Raw genomic sequence first — 21432 nt, 5'->3', positions numbered from 1 at the left:
CTCTCCAGATAATTAGGGCATATAACTAAAAACATATAAAGAAAAAGATCAAAGAACTGACTAAAGTAAAAATATTCATTTGGTAAAAGACACCATAAATAGTATTGAAATACAAAGGACAGACCACTGGAAAAAATATTCCTAGTTTACATGACAGAGAAATACAAAGAACAATTTCAAAGTGTAGGAGCAAACAGCTCTTACAAATTAATAAGTAAAATAACTCAATTGAAAAATAGTAAATATTATGAACAAATAACTTACAGAATAGAAAAATGTAAAAGGATAATAAACATATCGTAAGATGTCTGGCATTACCAGAAGTCAGGAAAATGCAAATTTAAAGCAGTAATGAAATATCATTTGTCACTGTTGCACTTGAAAGGTATAGAAGAATAAATATTACACATTGTTGGTGGTAGTGTAAATTATAGAAATTTGAGAAGTAATCTGACAATATTTATTAAAATTTTAAATATGTGTACTTCTGGAACCAGCATTTTCTTCTATGAAATTTCTCTACAGATATGAAAGCATCAATAATTGAGAGATACAGGAATGAGTGCAATTAATATAAAAATTCTAGTACAATGTTGATACATTGAAGATCTGTATCTTTAATCATATCTTCCTCAACTTAACGATTGGGTTATGTTCTGATAAACTCATCATAAGTTGAAAATATCATAATATCAAAATGCATTTAATACACCTTACCTACTGAACATCATAATTTGGCCTAGCTTACATTAACATGCTGAGAACACTTACATTAGCCTACAGTTGGGCAGAATCATCTAACGCAATATGAATATCTCATGTACTCCACTGAATGCTGTGTGAAAAACAGAATAGTTGTGTGGGTGCAGGATGATTCTAAGTGTATCAGTTGTTTACCCTTGTGATCACGTGGCTGACTGGCAGCCGTGGCTCACTGCCATTGCTCAGCATCGTGAGAGACTACTTTGTTGCGTATCGCTAGCCCAGGAAAAAATTCAAAATTTGAAGTACAGTTTCTACTGAATGCATATCACTTTCACACAATAATAAAGCCAAAAAATCATGGTGTGAACCATTGTAGGACAGGAACCATCTGTATAGAAAATGGTTGCATGTGCACTGAATTCATTTTATAGAAAGCTATAAACTATTAAAAGTAACAAATGTTTATCTAATGTATATCAATAAGGAAGGATGTCCATGGCATTTTTTTCCCATGGGAACAATTAAGTCAAAATGTTTTAAATATAATCTCATATTTTTGAAAATGAAACAAATTAAACAAAAGAAAAATTTTAGTATGTGCATATTTGAACAAAGGTACCATTTTGGAAAGATACAGTATATACTAAAAACAAGCAATTTTTGTTCTATTTCTTTAAATATTCAAACAATATAAGTGCTTTTAACTTTTGTAGGACTATATTACTGCCATGTAAATCTCATTTATCATTAAATATATATGACCTTGATGGAAGAAAATGTTTTGCACTATTTCTCTCCTAATCTTTAAAATACTTGCTTCCGTGATTTTGCTTTCCATGTATTTTGCTTTTCCCTTCTGCACAAAACAGCTTTCTGACCACAATGCTGATGGCTCTAAGTCACCTAAGACTATTTCTACATTTCCAACTGTATGGTACTTTGTATATTATTTTTTACTAAGTTAAGTATTGACTATTTCATAAAATATTATTTTTTGAAAAGATATACTAAATGTATTAGACAAGAGAGGTGAAACTACTCTGTTGAATGATTGTTTTGTGCCACAAAACTTGCTAATTGCTTTCAATGTCCGTAAACTTGAAATGTATTCTTACAAACTCTTATCTATAGAGCAGTCAGCAGACTCTGCATACTAATATAAATAGAGACAAAAAACAAAAACAAAAACAACCCAGAATAAATGAATTTGACTTGAAATAGAGTTAAGAGGGAGATCCAGAAGCAACAGGAAGGGACCAAAATCTGTTTATTCTTACATAAATTGGTCATTTTCCCTTCAGCAGGCTGTTTCCATTCTGCTTTCTTAAGCAGACCTGAAGTAAGATGTGATTGTGATGCCGTTATGATTCTGAAGGCAGTGTACAGGATAGTGCCTTATAGAACCATGTAAGTAAAGTTACATATGTTAGTCCTTTTCACAGTCAGCTAAAAATAATCCCGTTTATTTTCTCTTGACACATTTTACTCCCATTCGGAAGATTCTTATTGGTGTTCTTTAGTTTTCAACACTATTTCATGCATGTAAACTTGACAGTCAAATGATTGTTTTTATATTGCCTTCGTCTACTTGGACAGCCAAAACAAAATGCCATAGAGTGTTTGGTTTACACAACAGAAATTTATTTTATCTCAGTTCTGGAGGCTAGGAAGTCTAAGAACAAGATTCAGCACGTTTGGTTTCTGGTGAGGCCTGTAGCTTTAGACAGCCACCTACCTTCTTCTTGTTCCTTCACATGGCCTTTCCTCAGTATGTGGAAATGGGGAAAGAGATCTCTCTTCTTCTTTTTTATAAGCAACCAATCTTTTGGATTAGGACCCCACCCTTGTGACTTCGTTTAATCTTCATCATTTCCTAAAAGCCTGATCTCCAAATATAGTTATATTGGGGATTAGGGCTTCAAAATATGAATTTGGGGACACAATTCAGTTCACAGAACATATGAATGGAACATTTATTATTTTATTTCACTTACTTATTTCAAAGTAATTTCTAAATATCTATTACAAACATAGAACATGAAAGATACAGTGGTGTATACAATTATACTATACACAAAATATATTACTGTACACAATTATCCTATAATGCAGTCACTTTATGTAAGTCTATTTATTCACTCTTTAATTTATTCTTTCAGTAAACATTTTAGAAGCCTATTCTAGGCACTATGAAACAGAAAACTACAGAATATTGAATGAATAATTTTAATATTTAAAATTTTGGAAAAATTTGAGATGTTTGTATTGTCAAATCAAATAACTAGCCACTGATATGTTTTATCATCTGCTGTTTAGCCAACATTCTAAGATGTTTTGAAGAGTAAAAATGGCAGCATATAATACAGACTTTGTCATTAAAGGCATAGTATGTTCATTAATCTCTAATATTCCTAGGAATAATTACTAACTAACTCAGTTATCTGTGGGTCACCATAGTGCTGTAAAATGAATGATCACAAGACTTCCATGGCAATAGACTATTATTTTTACTCACAAGCCTATATCTTAGCAGCTGGGCACCTCTCCTGACTGAGTTGGGCTCAGTAGAGGCCATCCATGCATCTGTGATCTGTTGTCTAACTATTCAGTTACACTGATCTTAGGTGGAGTCACATGTAGGCTTTCAGCTGGAAAAATTGAACTGACTTGATTCTACTTGATGCATCTCCTTGGGAAAGACAGCCAGGCTTGGTCTCAGGATGAAAGCATGAGAGCCACAGAAAAAGTGGAATGAATCATGCAAGACCTCTTAATGGTGAGTCTCAGAACTAGCACAGCATCATTTCCTAACAGTCTATTATATAAAACAAGTTACAAGGCCAGTCTAGATTTCAGGAGTAAAAAAGATGACTGCATCAGTTGAAATAAAGAACTAAAAAAGCACATTGCAAAGAGTGTAGATGTTAGGGTGGATTGGTGGGTAGGTGAAGAATCGGGGCCTGTTTTGCAATCAATCTGCCACACCAGCATACATGAAAATAGGGGGTGGGAGTAAACGTTAATCATTAATCATTTCATAGGTAAGAGAAATCACCAAGTGAATCCACAAAGTTACCCAAGTTAGTAGGTCACAGATACTAAAATAAACTAAGTCAAGAGAACTACTTAAAACTTAAACTGTCCTGTTGTCAAGAATGGATGGAAACAGTTTCAGATTACATACCCCTCTTCCAGGTACATGCACACATGTCAGTATTTTCATACATTCCCTAACCATTGGTCATTCTACTCAACTATATTATGACAAATGTAAAATTTATAATTAGATGTAATCTTTCTGGGTTCTTTTTCCTCTTCTCAGGGGAAACCACAATTCCATCTCCTATTGTCACCACCCTAGTCAAATCTACCATCATCTGTTGCCTGCACTCGAGTCCTGACTTTGAATACAATTCACTACATGGGAGCCAGAGCAATCTTAAACACACACATGCACATACAATTTAAGTATTGGCTACTGCTTTTTAATATGTACCATCTTTAATATTGCATTTCATAATCTGATTTTTGCTTCAGTTACTTAAAGGAGACTTATTCAGACTTCCCTCAGGACATTAGTACATTCTGTTCCTTCAGGGTAATGAACATTTCATATTAATTCTTCAGATTTTAGGTGTATCTGTATTTTCCTAATCTTTTCCACTTGCTTGAATAGAAACCCTTCTATGTGTTTATACAGATCCCCATTATTATTAAATAACATTTATTATAATTTGAAGTTATATTCTTAGGTGATTCTTTGATCAACATCCACTCACCCTTTCTCCCTACGAAACATACCCCATACTGTAAGCTTCCTTAGAACATGAAAAGTCTGTTTTGCTTAACATTTTATGTGCCTACCCAATGGCTAATGATGTGGAGAACAAAGGCAAAAGAAAAAATTAAATTTCCTTACAACTTACAGCCCACTGACAAGTCCTTGAGACAGGCAGAGTGACCTTCCCCAAGAAGCTTAGCTGCCTTGATGTTAAGACTTTACTGAGGGCAAAAGGCAACCTTAGCTTAACATTAGCCCGACCTCTAAGATCCTGTAAGTCTCCTTTCACATATAAAAATTCCTTTGGAAACTTCCTTTATCTCTACCTTCCCAAGATATGTGTTAGCAATGATCCTCCAAGCATATGGCCCACTGACATATATTTGAAGGGTCTCATGATTAAGGTTTTACCGGATGGTAGTAAATGCCCTTATCCTAACAACAGCTAGCCCCTCAAGGTCCTTGCTTCCAAATTCCTTAGAGACTTATGTTGTCCCTAACCGACCCCCCCCCGCCACCCCGCACAGCTTGAAAGTACATAATCAGCCATTCTTCACAGCCCCAGTGCAGCTGCCCATAGGTCCCATTCCTGTGCTTTAAGAAAACCACATTTTTTTTTTTTTTGCAACAAAGACATCTCAAGAATTCTTTCTTGAGCATTCACTAAGGAGCACCAACATTTTCACATTAGCTAACACATAGTAAACATTCAATAACCCTCATTGACTGGATACACAAATCGTGTGTGCATATTAAAGCTTTCAAGATTAGCAACAATAAATTTTCTCTTCCTAAACCATGGCCATCAGAACCTGATTGCATAATATAAATATTCAGGACTTAACTAAATATCAAGCTATTCCACCTGTTTCTCTGTTCAATTTCTGGAGTCACTGAAAGAAAGTTGCCGTGGAGGTTCGTATTGGGCATTTCATAACTCTGATATAAAACGTTGTATCAAGTCACTGAAAGTTTGAGTTTGAGGTTTGTTATTGAATCATAGTCTAGCCTATTTTGACAAGTACAGATGTTAAAATGTATAAAGTTATTAGCAGGCTTTTTAATAAATAAGCATGCAAAGTTTATATTTGGACATTCTTTTTTGAAGAAGTAAAATATCTAGATATATTTTAGATTTTATTTTAAGTTTCTACTTCACTGGGGCACCTGGGTGGCTTAGTCCATTAAGCATCAACTTCAGCTGGGGTCACCATCTTGCAGTTCTTGAGTTTGAGGCCCGCATTGGGCTCTGTGCAGACAGCTCAGAGCCTGGAGCCTGCTTCGGATTCTGTTTCCCTCTTTCTCTGCCCTCAGCTGCTCATGCTCTGTCTCTCTCTTTCTCTTTCAAAAAAATAAACATTAAAAATATTTTTTAAGTAATAAAGTTTCTACTTCAGAATCACCAATCTCTAATTTAAAGATTACAGTCATAATCTTTAAAAGAATACTAAAAGCCATAAGCACTAAGTACATTTTCTCTGATTAGAGTCAACAAATATTCCTGTGATAAAGAATTATCAACTTTGCTACAATTTTTATGTTCAGAAAAATTAACTCAATTAAATCTACGTCATCACTAAAATCTACAATTTTTCTTCAAAAAGCTATTCATTGTGCAACTGTAGTTTAATTTAAAAAAAAAACTTAGATGTGAACCACTGAAAACTCTAGATTTAAATTTCTTTGGACTATGTTATCCTGTCTATCTATCAGGGCTCTCTTCTTTGATTTAAGTTATTTGTGTATTATATGAGGAATTTACTGTTTTTATTTTCAAATACTATCATTTTGTCTTATTTGACAAATTTACCTCTTAATTAGTGTGCCCACAGAGAAAATCTCTTAAGTTCCCCTTCTTTGATTTTCATGTGTAGTGCTTTAGTATTTGGCACAGAATCCATATCTATAGAAGATCATTTCCTTTCTTTAGCAGCTTATCTTTTCCCCTCTTTGCTTCCTATGGTTTTATAAAATACAAAAGGTTGCTTTCAATTATACACTTATAAAACTTTTTAGAACTATTTATGTTTATGTAATTTGAAATTTCACTTCCCAACTTGAATCCTAGGACCTAGAATTTAATCTCTAGTCTATGGCTTGCAGTCATCCCTTTAGTCAATATTAAACATGATGACAGAGGAGGCAAAAGTGGGGTGCAGGCAGTTCCACATAAAATTGCATGTTGATTGATTGGCTGGAGAAGGGTAATCTCTGGGTCAGTTCTTATTTAGCACTTTAAAGCACGGTGTTTTATCTAGCTTGAGAAAGGAAGAATTTAAAATTGGTTCTTTAATGTTTTATAATGTGTTCAGCATGTCAAAACACTTTTTTCTAGAGTTCAATTCTTTTTTAATGAAGTCAAACTAATATTCTATAATAACTTCGTAGAGATTACTTTAAATGTATTTTATGATGTGATTTTATAATTAATTATAGGTGACTCTATGAATTAACTGCCTGTGATTTTGAGCCATAACATTCAAACACACGTTGATTCTAAACAATCTGATATTTACACATGATTAGCCTTTGTTACAGTCAGTCTTGTTTAAATTAGCTAAGTGAATGAAAAGAAAAGAGTTTTAATATTGAAATGTTAAAAAGTGTACCCATATAAATAATCATCTATATAGACATGTAAAGAATAGCTCTTTAAAAATTTATTTGTTCTCTTGTGGGCTGATACCAAAGCTCATTATTTAAAAAAAGAAAGAAAAGATTTAAATAATTACTTAACCCTTAAAAAAAGTCCTCCAACAGTTTTATAGGGTTTTTATCAGTTAAAATGAAAAAAAAAAAGAAAAAAAAACTTAATCACTATCTATAAAAAAAAAAGACACCCATGTCTTAAATATACAGTCATTATTGAGATTTGAGTTCAAAGGACAGCTAAACCTTCAAATGGTAATCTATTGTATCATTTGCCCTCTTTATATAAAACTAAACTAGAAATTAAAATAAGATAAAATAAATAAAATCTAAAATTTTTTTTCCACAAGAGGAAATTAACTTGCTAGAGATTTCTATACATTTCTTTATGTAATCAGTCCAAGGAACTGCTCCGAATAAAGGGGAAGATGGAAATGGCAGTCCAACAATGAAAATAGTAATAGTGAATCTTGTGAGGCTTTTGCTTTTTTTTTTGTTCCACTCAGTATCAGTAAAGAATGATACTCTGCCCTGTGATCTTTATACTTTCATTGAGTTGTTATAAGCTTGTTTTCCTTCTAGTTTGCCTTTACACACAGCATGATTGACATATATCTATATCTATATCTATATCTATATCTATATCTATATCATCTATATCATCTATATCTATATATATGTATCTCAAGCTCAGCAAATTTGAAATATTTTGCCAACATTTTATAAGGATTGTGTTTTTACAGTTTATTACCAAAAAGACAGATGAAAGACCTTAGCCAAAATCAAAAGTCAGTCTCTTAACCAAGTGAGCCACCCAGACACCCTGACCATGCTATTTTTAAGATAGGGATAGAAGGGTGTCTGGGTTCCATCCCAGGGTTATGGGATGGAACCCTACGTCAGGCTCTGTACTGAGAGTGAAGCCTGCTTGAAATTCAATCTCTCTCTCCCTCTGCTCCTCACCCCCATTCACATTCTCTCTCTCTCTCTCTCTCTCTCTCTCTCTCAAATAAAAAAAAAAAAAAAACAGGAATAGAGATAGATAAAGACCTGGAATGTGAATGTGGATATGGATATTATAGACATAAATGTAGATATGTATGTGCAAAGCCAAGTATCTCCGATAATTCCAAAAACCATTACCACTAGAGATTCCAAAGAAATTAGTATTGGCTTCGCAAAATAATTGATCTTTAGCAACAGATATACTTATTTGAAGACATAAATGAAGAGTTTAGACAAACTTCATACAATATTTTCACACTTCACAAATGTATTATAGTTTCCCAAGCAATACCTGTTATTTTAACTGCAGAAATATCTTTCTTCTTTTGGCTATTAGGAAGCTAACTAGAAATAAGTATTAACTTTACTAAATGATGATGATGACAATGATGATGTGGTAATGACAACAATAATAAAGGTTAGTGTAAAGGTGGCTTATAGGCAATGAACTTGAATAATGGAAACCTGAGTAAGGTAGCCAGGCCCACAGTAACCCCCTGGCTGAATACAAACAGACCCATTAGGCAACCCACCTCCAAATATCTGTATGCCCTAACTGACCAATGGGTTACTTACACTAAGGCACAGTTGCCAAAAAAAGAAAATTCCACACATGCCCATACCTCCTCACCTTCTCCCTTTAACTACAGCCCCCACCACTGCCTCTTGGCAGTCTCTGCTTTGCTGTTCTGCCTGCCCCTCCCTTGCCTTGCAGTGTTTCAATAAACTTCTATCTCCTTTGTTCTGCCTTGGGTGAATTCTTTCACTGCCTGTGCTGCCAGCTTCCACCCTATAGGGTCGTCGCACATTTGGTGGCCCCCATCCTATCAGAAGACGCTACAGTTAGAATTTATTGAGCCCTTACTCTGTACTGGAGACAGATTATTTTTAACCTGCATAACTCAATTCACACAACAACATTATGATGCTGGTTTTATGAGTAATAGCATCAAAGACTTCAAATAAGGGAACTGGAGCTTATTGAGGTTTTAAACCTTGTCAAAGTTTAAATACTTACTTATAAGATCAGGTTGTAAATCATGATCTATCAAAATTTAGAACACAAGACTTTAGTAGCCCTTTTGTATGCATTATAAGCATACTAGTAAGTCCTCAAATTGTGTAGCTTAATTTCAAAAGAAAGCAATGGGCAGATTTAGCCTGAAAACATGCACATTTTTTTTTCTTTTAGTTTGTCATTACTATTAATCTAGTAAGCCTAAATATGGTCTGATTACCATAAGTCATTAAGCTGGAGTGAGGACACTTACGCACCCATTTGTGACCATCATCATGAATCTGCTGCACGTTCAGCACAGGTAATAAAGTCAACATGCTATTACAGGTTGTCTACTTGCTTCTACTGGGGAATCATCTTCAATTTTACATCACGTTCAGTTAGATGATTTAAAAGATGCAAAACAAAGGTCCCAATGCTTAAGATGTTTTCCTAGGTGACACAATGATATCAACTCAAATACAGCTCCAGTTTCTTAATGTAGATTTCAGTGTATGTCTATAACACAATTATTATACATTTTTGGAACACAATTAACTGTAAAATATAATTGTATTTTATAAATAGTTCCATGCTTCAATTTTTCTTAATATAATGAGTCAGAAATGGTTTTGGTGGCTCTATCACTTTAAACTGTTTAGACTTTTCTATAGCTTTCTCAGGTTCCGGATGTGAATATTATTACTACTAATCCTACTTCATGTGATGATCTGATTAGAATGTGTATTTGTTATTTACCTAAAATGTGTATACTCAAATCATGCACATAATAACCTAAAAATAAAATAGTTAACTTTCTTAAAATTCTCAGTTTTCTCTCAAACTATTATTATTAAAATTTAAAGGAAAAATATTTTTAAGTCCTTGATATCTGATTACATAGATATGTAGATAAATCTCTGATAAACGAGTCTTTGGGTCCTCTTTTCAAAGCAGCACACAGTTTCAAATTGGAAACCTCCTCAAACAAGCCATTTATGCAGCTTCTCTGTATCATCATCTTTTTAAACCAAAGGAAAAAGAGATACCAACTTTCAGACAAGACACTTAGCATAGACTGATGTTTTCTATTAAGACAAAAATAATATACTATCTATAATTTGAAGTACAGAGAAGAAATTAGATGGATTTTAATGTAATCAGGTTTTTTTTGATTCTGGTCTTCAGAGCATTGAAAATGTCTTCCTTCGTTGAGAATTCTCAGCCTCCTCTTAATTATAATAATAAAAAATAACAATAACAGAAACAAAAAGTATAAGTAATCCTTTTGAAATCTTACTATGTGCCAGGCACCCAGTTAACCACTCTACATACATTATCACGTGTAATTTTACCCCAGTGCTATGAGGAAACATATACTACTATCATCATCTCTAGTTCATGGATGAGAATACTGATGGTTAGTAATCAAAATATATATAAAACTAAAATTTTAATCTATGAGTGTGAGACAACATAAACTACTTATAACACTGTTTCTCTTCATAATGCGTGTAAAATTAGTCATTTATTATGTTGAAGTTTTTCACTTTCCTCATTCATAACTTTTAGAATTTTTTTCCAATTTTTTCACTGATTAAAAACAAAATATTTTGTTCCTGTTGTGCCAATATATTTTTTTCTTCTAATTGTAAAAGTATTAATATTGGGGTGCCTGGCTGGCTCTGTTGGTAGAGCATGTGACTCTTGATCACAGGGTTATGAGTTCAAGCCCCATGTTGTGCCTAGAGTTTACTTAAAATACAAAAGAGCCTTAATCTTTAAAATAAGTTTTCAGTTAAGCAAAGACATTTTTTTTGTCAAATTGTAGCATTTGCCTAGTTCTTCAGTTGCCATCTTCACAAACCCATTATTATAAGCTTAGTATATCTGTACTACCAGAAACACATCATACAGTTGCAGAAAGTCCAATATACGGAGACCCTGGGTGTCAGAAGATATCTTACGGGATTTAAAAATCTTATCCTTATGAAAATTAGTTATTTTTAGATAGTTCTCAAATTTTTCCAACAAAATTTTTCTAATTTTATTACATTCAACTTAAGAATAACGATATTAGAAGAAGGCCATAATTCAGTCTCATGTAATAAATGTCTTTGATAACTTCATTTTCAGATATATTTTAATGGATGCTAAATGATATTTTGGTCTTTTGCTTCCTTAAGCGTGAGCTCTAGCAGTCTCAAACCAGGTTAATCTTTCCTAAAATGGCTCTGTTACAAATAATCAGTCTAAAGTGAGCTTGGAATTGTTCTTTCAACATGAAAGTATTGCCTCTTGAGCATTTTCTGCTTTGTCTTGGAAATTTTCCTTTCCTGTCTCCTAAATGCTTTGTTTGAGCCAAGATCTGAGGCATATATTCAATTGAATTTTAATGGATTGGGAGAATATCTTCTCTAACACTATCTTTTAACATAATGACAACATAACCCAATGAGCATTGCTTGTAGTCAGAAGTCCTGGCGACAGATAGCAAGTATTACTGTAGTGACAATTACTGCCTCAAGTCACTCGTACATACGTTTGAAGAGCCTTTGCTATTTTTTTCTACCTCAAATTACAGCTCTTAAAATTACAGAAAAGCACTACTTACAATTCTAAATGCAAAGAGATAGAAACATTTCTATCAGTTAGGGTTTTCTTGATACCCTCAAGGATTTATTAATAAAAATATTCTAAGAGAGCAAACAGAGGGGTGCTGGAGGGGTTGTGGGAGGAGGAATGGGCTAAATGGGTAAGGGCCATTAAGGAATCTACTCCTGAAATCATTGTTGCACTAGAGGCTAACTAACCAGGATGTAAATTAAACAATAAATGAATTAATTTTAAAAAGGAAAAAAATATCCTAGAATTTTCTAGGTTCATAGGAAAGTTTTAAATCCTAGCTGATAGCTATAATAAACTACAGGATTTTTTTTAATGTTTATTTACTTACTTTTGAGAGAGAGAGAGCATGAGCAAGGAGGGAGGGGGTGGGCAGGAAACAGAGAATCCCAAGCAGACCCCTTCCCACTGTCAGCATAGAGCCCAGAGTGGGGCTCGAACTCCCAAAGCACGAGATCATGACCTGAGCTGAAACCACAAGTCGGAGGCTTAGCCACCTGAGCCACCCAGGCACCCTTAACTATAGGAATCTTATGCAATACAGGGTCCTAAGCCTTAGTAGCTCTGAGGTGAAGTCCAAGATTATGCTTTTCAAAATGTTTCATGGAAGATAATTCTATTTATAACAATGACAGAATAGCCTGTAATAAACTTATCTTTCCTACAGATAAAAATTAAAGTCCCTGGACAAAATATTTTTAAATTTCTTAAATGTTTGTTAATTTTTGAGAGAGAGAGAGACAGAGTGTGAGCGGTGGAGGGGCAGAGAGAGAGGGAGACCCAGATCTGAAACAGGCTCTAGGCTCTGAGCTGTCAGCACAGATCCCTACACAGGGCTTGAACTCAAAAACCGTGAGATCATGACCTAAGCTGAAGTCCAAAGCTGAACCCACCAAGCCACCAGGGGCCCCTGGACCAAATATTTTTAAAAGCACAACTTTATGAACCCTCTGGGGAGTGACCACAAGCAGAAGGAGACTGGAAGTCCTACCTTGGAGATGAGTAACAAATTTCGTACTATTTGCAATTATGTTATTTTTTGCCTGAGCGCCCTCTCCAGTGGGCCTGCCTGGGAGAGTTGAAAAGCTGTGGAAACTGTAATCTTACAGACTTGCGGAACCAGATGGTGGTGTTTGTAGATTCCAGAAGTGGCTAGAAGGTGAGAGGGAAAATTCCAGAAAGAAAATGCTACTGAGGGGGAGATACAAAATTTGCATATAAAACTCTGCCCACTTTCTTATATGAGTTATATATATTCTTTGAGAAGTTTCCAGGTTCCAGTGTACTCAGCAGAAAGCAATGGCTGGAAGACTAAAACTACAGAGCAGAGAATTTAGCTTTCTGATTACCATAGGAGGAACAGAGTGTAGAATTTGAGTTCAGCCAATTTATCTGCATGACATTCTTCACAGGAAGATAACAGAATACAGATCTGTACTGGATTATCCATAATATTTGAGCTACAACCTCCCTACAAAGAACTCTTTTGGTCTAAGTGAATTTATTTTTTTAGATGTTAAATAAGAACTAAAATGAATTTTACACAAACTCTTCAAAAGTGAGGAATGAAGAAATATACCATGGCTCTTTATAAGGCCAGCATAATCTAAAAATGAAAACAAGGCAAAAATAGAGAAAAAGGAAATTTTAGACATCTGTTCCTGATAAACATAGTTGAAAATATTAAAAACTAAAGCCCTCATTACAAGAGAGCCAGAGAATTGCAGAAGATCTGGTCTCATCTCTTTATAAACATACTAAGGACAGACCTCCCGGCATATACTATGTTATTTGCTTGTGGAAGAGTTCTTGCCTATGGAATTTTTTTACAAGATGTAACTGGTGTAGGATTGCTTCTGATATACACTGGGGTGAAAAATCAGATATCTGTATCAGTTGAATGTTCTAAAATAAAATAATTAAAATCATTTTTTCCTAGATACTTCAATTATCACCCAGGCTTAGAAACCGCTGTATTCTTAGAAGATTAATCCTATGAATCATGGCCAGTTGGCCCAGAAGGATTTTAGTTGCTCTTAGGCAGTGACTACACATCTAACCAGAAAATTAGAGAACAGTTGTTTACACTAAAGTCTTCTCTTATATTGGCTGCTAACACTCCTCTATATGATCTAAGCAGAAAGTCTCCACTAACAGGAAATTTCTTTTTCTCCTTAGCTGCCTCCCAACTGCTAATGTCGCCATTTTTCACTTACTGATGAACGTATAAAATGCCTGGTACTTTTATTATTTTACAATGTTTAAGTTGTCTCTACCAAACTGAACACAATTCTTTATAAAATACAAAATTAAGTTACTGTTTGAATAGTTAGTCATTATTCCATTAATTATGTCATAATATGCTTATAATTTTGCTCAGTGCTTTCATGACAAATCATTTTATTAAAAACAAAAGAACATTGAAACACTTTTTTATTCTCTTACTTTAAGAAAACAGTAAATTGCAGCCCCAGGAGTTTTCATCACAATGAAGTTAACATTTTAAAGCTCTCATTATTTGCCAGTCATTGTGGCAAGGGTTTATATACATTGTCTCAGTTAATCTTCAAAACCACAGTATAACTACACATTTTATTATCTCTTTTCTCAGCAAGGCAGAAATGATGCAGTCTTCAGGTGATTCTAACATACTCTGATAACTGTGAACCATTAGTTTAGACACAATATGTCAAATTTGCATGTGATTAATACTTCTTAGATAAAAACAGAGAGCCATCTTCTTTTGAAAATAACACATGTGACTTACATAGACATCAGAGGTATAGAATCATGCACTTAAATTTTATTTCAGAGGAATAAATCTAAAAATATATCAACAGTTCTACATCCATCTGATAGACACAATGATTTGGGGTCACATATTTGCAGTCATTTTCATCAATTACATAATGACTGGTTATACTTTGCTACGAGTGTTTGTGAAAGCAAAATCAGTCGCTTTGGAGGTCACTGAGATAAGCAGAGTTAATTGTCTTGGACGAATCGATCCTGTAGCACATGGGTCACTTCACATTTGTGAGTCAATCAAAACAAAAGCAGAATTAATAGTCTGACTCAAGAAGTGCCAGTATGTCTCAGATACCACATGGAAAGAACTCTGGGAAGAATTCTTCTATTGAACAAATATTCTTAAGGTAATCCACCAAAGTACCAAACCATGACCATTTCAGCAGGAGTGAAAGAGATGGAAGGAGTCAGGAAACAAAATCCTATTTGATAAATAAGTTGCTGTTCAAAAGCCACTTCTGAACTGAGGATTGATGGCTCTGATTCAACTAGCAGCCCCTAATAATAATATTTCTCAATGTTTAGGATCTAGTCACATGGAAATGCAAAAAAGGAAAAATGGCAAAAAAGGAAAAAAGAGCTATGGTTTCAAGCTCTATACATTGATGTTAATCTTTCATTTCCTTGGGAAGCTTTCAAAATTATCTGCGAAAGCCACATATCAAGGTAAAATAAAGATGTGTATATAAAAGACTTCTTTTGTAAACTGAGTCAATATTACTCAAACACACAGGTTGGTGGACTAAGGCCAGTAGAGAAATCTAGGCTAGTTGCCTGTTTTTAGACATAAAGTTCTATTGGAACACAACCACACTCATTCATTTTGTATTGCCTGTAGATGTTTTCATGCTGCCCAGACAAAGCTGGGTAGTTGCAGTAGAGACCATGTGGACTGCAAAGCCCCAATTTTTTATTATGTGGTACCTTGCAAAAAAGTTTGCTGACTGTTGTATTGAACAGAGTGACATATCAATATTAAAGACTACATAATGTCAGAGAAAAGGCTTCTCCACACTTGTTATTTTAGTATGTAGGATCTCCACTTTAAACGACCTCTTGACCTGCACATTACTTATTTTTTTCTCATGGTGAAAGAATGAGTTACCTGCTTGGTAAGTGATGTTCATTGGCCTATGTTGCTACACTGGATGGAGCTAATCCACTAAGAGGCTATAAATCCTGGGTTTTCAGGCTTTCTCTTTTCTTTACATTTTTGTTGTTGTTGTTTTAAGTGCCAGATTTATAACTGCATAATCCTGGATAAGTGTAGATTTTCATTTCCCTGAGGGACTGTGCCGTAAACGTGATTGGGAGATTGGGAAGTATCTGCAAGCCTACTTGTTTCTCATTACCAAGACCAGTTCTTGACCAACTTTATCAGTCAGAAAACTAATATGCTGGACTTTCATGTTATCATTTATTGCTTTCAGAACTGTGATTAGGAAGAGGGGTGTGATGTATTTGGCATTTATGTTTCAAAGAGCTCCAACATTTTAGTGTCACTTTCAAATTATTTATATCCTTCTGGAGAGACAGACATGTTAAACACATAGAATCCTATCTCAGAAACATATAATACTAAAAACACATACTATGGAACCAAAACCAACATGGGAAGTGATCCCTTTGAACTCAGTATGCATCACTAAATAAATATGAGACTAAAGTATTATCAGGCATGTGGAAAATTTGCATAATCCAAGTAATAAGCTTGACTCAATTTGTTATTTATAATTTAGTCATAGTTTATAGAAGATAAGCCATCAATTTAACTACTCCATCATTATATAAAAGAAACAGCATTATATTATAATCAGTGCCATGTTGGTAAAATAAGCTTAGCACTAACAGATCACTAGCAGTGATAATTTCTGCTCTTTAAATATATTTTTTTAATTTAAGGAAAGAATCTGGACTTCATAGCCATTAAAAAGCATATCCTCAAGTAAGAAATATGCAGAAGCATGAAACTATTGGTGGGAATGCAAGCTAGTACGGCCATTCTGGAAAACAGTATGGAGGTTCCTCAAAAAGTTGAAAATAGAGCTACCCTACGACCCAGCAATTGAGCTACTAGGTATTTACCCAAAGGATACAAAAATACTGATTTGAAGGGGCACATGCACCCTGATGTTTATAGCAGCATTATGAACAATAACCAAATTATGGAAAGAGCCCTAATGTTCATCGACTAATCAATGGATAAAGAAGATATGGTATGTAGGTATGTATGTATATATATATATATATATATATATATATATATAGGAATGAATATTACCCTATGAATGTATAAAGATATGGTATATATATATATATATATATATATATATATATATTACTCTGCCATCACAAAGAATGAAATATTGCCATTTGCAATGATGCGGATGGAGATAGAGTGTATTATCCTAAATAAATTATGTCAGCCAGAGAAAGATAAATACCGTATGATTTCACTCAGATGTGGAATTTAAGAAATAAAACACAAGAATGTGGGAGTAGGGGGAAAAAACAAGAGAGGGAGGCAAACCATAAGAGATTCTTTTTTTTTCTTTTCTTTTTAGAGAAAGAGATCATCTTAAGCAGGCTCCACACAGCATGGAGTCCAATGTGGGACTCGATTCCATGACCCTGGGATCATGCCCTGAGCCAAAATGAAAAGCTGGACACACAACCAACTGAGCGAACCAGGTGCTCCAAGAGACTCTTAACTATAGAGAACAAATAGGGTTGCTGGAGGGGAGTGGGCATGGGTTGGGTTAAATGGGTAATAGGTATTAGGAGGGCACTTGTAAAGAGCACTGGGCGTTATATGTAAGTGATGAATCACTAAACTCTACTCTTGAAACCAATACAATATATGTTAATTAACTAGAATTTAAATAAAAATTTGAAAAAAAAAATTTTCCAATAATAAGGAAAGCAAGTTTTTAACAAATGCCCATGGAATATGTAAAATTTTTCCATTTATTAGTCCAATAAGAAAACTCAATAAATTCCACACATAAAAAATTATATTAGACCACTTTATCTCACAATGAAGCATATAACTAAAACGCAATATGAAAAGATAGTCTTTCCACCCTCCCCCTAACTCAGTGTCCTTGAAAGATATCCCAAAGCCCCTCGGAAAAGAAAATAACAGAGTTGAAATTGCAAGCTATCACAAAAAAATGAAGAGAACTGCAAAACTCCAGAGAAACACTTTAGCACACTCCAAGAAAAATTTCTAGCTAGAATCAAATGAGTTCATTAAAAATAAGAGTTAAAATATGAAATGATTGAACAAAACAAAGAATGAGTTTAAAGACAGTAAAACATGGGGCGCCTGGGTGGCGCAGTCGGTTAAGCGTCCGACTTCAGCCAGGTCACGATCTTGCGGTCCGGGAGTTCGAGCCCCGCGTCAGGCTCTGGGCTGATGGCTCGGAGCCTGGAGCCTGTTTCCGATTCTGTGTCTCCCTCTCTCTCTGCCCCTCGCCTGCTCATGCTCTGTCTCTCTCTGTCCCCAAAATAAATAAACGCTGAAAAAAAAAACAGTAAAACAAAAGATATAATAATAATATAATAGAAATAATATAATATAATAATAATATAATATAAAAATTTTAAAGCCTTCAAACTTTTAAATTATTCTTATAAGTTAAAGTTTTCTTACAATGTTATATGTTAACAAACACAAAGAGCAAGAAGGAAACTCTTGATTTGATATTTAATGTGTATAATGATTTTTGTCTCTGTTTTGGAAACCCCCAAACTGACAGGGGCATCATGCTCTTGGCACTCTCGATTAACTGCAGGCTTCTCACTTTTTCTTCTAATTTGGGATGATGGACACAAGGGCAAAATTCCAATACAGAGCAATCAGATTTCTTTTCCTGGGAAATCGATTCTTAAGCTGATAGATGCAAAGGTGTTTAGCACTGACTTGCTTTCAGAAAGGCCTACAGAAAATCTCCAGGAGCTCCTGTGGCTAAGGTCTCAGGGCTCTACCTAAAAGTGTGTTTGTTCACTTCTTTTTAAGTTTTCAGTCATTCCAATAACCTTCCAATAAAATCCTTTTTGTCTTTTTCACTCAGCTGAGCCAAGGTATGTTGTTGCTACCAAACAAAAGAACCTGCTGCCAGAAATCTATGAGAGATGAGAAATATCAGATTTCAGGGTCGGCTTGTTGCTTCTGATATTTCTAAGCAACTCCAAATAATAGAATGACTATTTCAACTCTCAGAAGTTTACCTCAAGTAAGGAATAAAATGTAAGGCTTTCATGTGATTCTCCTGAAGGAATTACTTACCGCTCATAGTCATGGGGCTGGGATTGACAAAAAACCACTTTGGAACATAAAACAACAAAATACACCCTCAGCTAAATTCACAAACATTTTACTTCTCTCTGATGAATGTTAGAACATTACTTTGGAAAGGATGGAAAACTTGAATGATGCTATGTCAGAGGATGTAGAAGGTGAGTAAATTTCTCAACCCTATCCCTTTTCAGTACTAATGTATTCTGAAATTACCATTGCTTCTCCTCCTGTACTGGAAAACATAAACAATTTGCTCCATTTGTCAATCCTTTTCTCATTGAGCTTTAATCAGAATTTAATTCAAAATGGCACTCAGGATGAAGTGAAATATCCGGAGGGAAGAAAAAGGTCATGTTCAAAAAGTACTTCCAAGACTTTCCTAATATACACGTTTAAAAAAAATGGAAATTTTACAAGTGCAGTGTTTGAGGTCCTTAATCAAAGGTACAATTTTTAAAATTATTTCTTTGCTATAGGTATACATGCTTAGTCATGTGTATATTTTCACACACACACATACTCACATGTAAATAGACTCTGCATGTAATATGATAGTTTGAAAATCTAGCTATAGTTCTTTCCGTTGGCTGAGTTGGGTAATATAAATCTTTTTTTTTTTAATGATACCTATTTATTATCTCACGGTTCTGCAGATTAGAAGTTTGGTGTGTTTGACTTCTGTGCTCACAGGATTAAAATAAAAAAGTTGACTGGCCTGACTGATGTTTGGAGGCTCTAAGGGAGAATCCATTGCCAGGCTGTTTAAATTGTTGGCAGAATTCAGTTCTGTACATTTATGAAACTGAGGTCCTCATTTCCTTGCTGACTGTCAGCTGGGAGCTTTTCAGCATCTTTAGACCACCTGCATTTCTTTTCATTTGGCCCCTTTCATCTTCAAACCAGTCATAGGGCATTGAGTTTTTCCAACATTTTGAATCTCTTTTTTCTCCTTCTGCCTCACCTCTTCTCTCTATGGATGGAGAAAATTCTTTGCTTTTAGGGCTCAGATGATTATGTTGGGGCCACTTGGATAGTCCAAGCTACTCTGCCTATTTTAAGTTTTTATCCCTAGTTACAATCGGAAAGTCATTTTTGCTTTGCAATAAAATATAGGAATTAGGGTGTGTGCACCTGTGTGGGTCATTCTGCTTACTGTAGTATTTTATGGGAAGTTTGAGAAAGGAAGTAATAAAGATTACTATTCAACTGTTCTCAGTTTTGAATTCAATATTAGATGTTTATATTTTAACTATTGAATTTGGTATCATATAATGCTACTAAAGTCGAGCCACCATTCAAAAGGATTAATTATGTTACAAGAATGCAAGTGTTAGAATGTACATTTCAAAAAAAAAATAGGAGAATCAGTAAGACTACAAGTTGTTTCAAACAATACAAACTAGCAAATCAAAATTATATCTACGAGTAAGAACAAATACTGTTTTAAAATAAATCTGTCAATTTTATGGATATAAGAACAATTTAGTTTGAACTGCTTTTTGAAGTTAGTCGACGAAAAGCAGAAAAAACAGAAATGTTAAGATAATGATGAATTGAAGTTTGAACTAAAATATTTAAATAATTTTTAAAGGGATAAAATTAGTATTTCAACAATAATAGGATCACTATTAGATCTATATGGGACCAAAACAATTTGATCTTGAAAAAATATTTAGCACACTCCGAGATAATCTTTGAAAAAATTTTAAGGGAGATAATAAATATTAGAACATATTTTTATTTTTAAATGTTTTTGTACATAGCATATATGTATATATGTGTGTATATATATACACATACACACATATAATGGATTATTATTCATCCATAAAAAAAAGAAAGAAATCTTTTCCATTTATGACAACATGGATAAGCCTTGAGGACACTATGCTAAATGAAATAAGTCAGACAGAGAAAGACAAATACCATTTTCCTAGCCTATAAATGATATGGTACAAAGAAACAACTGGAAGTCAATGGAGGAGCCCATCCCAGCCACGTCATCATTATCGTCATCATTGGCGTCACTGTCATCATTCTTAGGGAAATATAAATGACTGATTTAATTATCAAAGGCTTTAAAGTCACAGGTGTAATAGCAGTCTTGTTCAGTCCAGTTCAGTTCTTAAGATTGGTTAGTAAAATCCTTGTATATTCCTAGAGAATAATATAAGATGGAGACTAAATAGGACTGCTGTTACAAATATAACTAAATATGGTGTGATAGGTAAAATAATCTTCTGCTAAGCTGTTCATGCCCTATCCCCAGAGTCTGTTAATATATTACATTCCATGGTAAATGGGATTTTGCAGAAATAATTAAGTTAATATGGAGAGGTTATCCTGGATTATCCAAGTCGGCCCAAGATAACCACATGAATCTTTAAAAGTGGAGAAATTTCCCAGGTTGATAAGAAGAGAGCTATGAAGATGGAAACAGGGCCAGAGAGACACCATGTTGCTGGCTTTATAGATGGGAAAGGAAACCATGAATGAGCTAAGGAATATAGGTAGTCTCTATAAAGTGGAAAAAGCAAGGAAGTAAATTCTCCTCTAGAG

At 34.3% G+C, this 21432-nt stretch overlaps 1 long non-coding RNA gene across 3 annotated transcripts in view; it reads left to right on the top strand.

Moving 5' to 3' along the window:
• Positions 1-16658, top strand: part of LOC123384429 — a 134230-nt gene extending 117572 nt beyond the window's left edge. For 2 of the 3 annotated variants that reach the window (XR_006595490.1, XR_006595491.1), the window contains 4 exons: positions 2007-2112; positions 3330-3481; positions 15096-15236; positions 16473-16658. This is a non-coding gene — a long non-coding RNA (uncharacterized LOC123384429). The remainder of the gene's footprint in view (positions 1-2006; positions 2113-3329; positions 3482-15095; positions 15237-16472) is intronic. The other variant, XR_006595492.1, reaches the window with a different exon arrangement.
• The last annotated feature ends 4774 nt before the right edge of the window (positions 16659-21432 follow it).

The sequence above is a fragment of the Felis catus genome, chromosome A1 (assembly GCF_018350175.1).
Source record: "Felis catus isolate Fca126 chromosome A1, F.catus_Fca126_mat1.0, whole genome shotgun sequence".
Taxonomy (NCBI): Eukaryota; Metazoa; Chordata; class Mammalia; order Carnivora; family Felidae; genus Felis; species Felis catus.
Note: the sequence above shows the minus strand (reverse complement) of the source record. Positions and strands in the feature narration are given on the sequence as shown.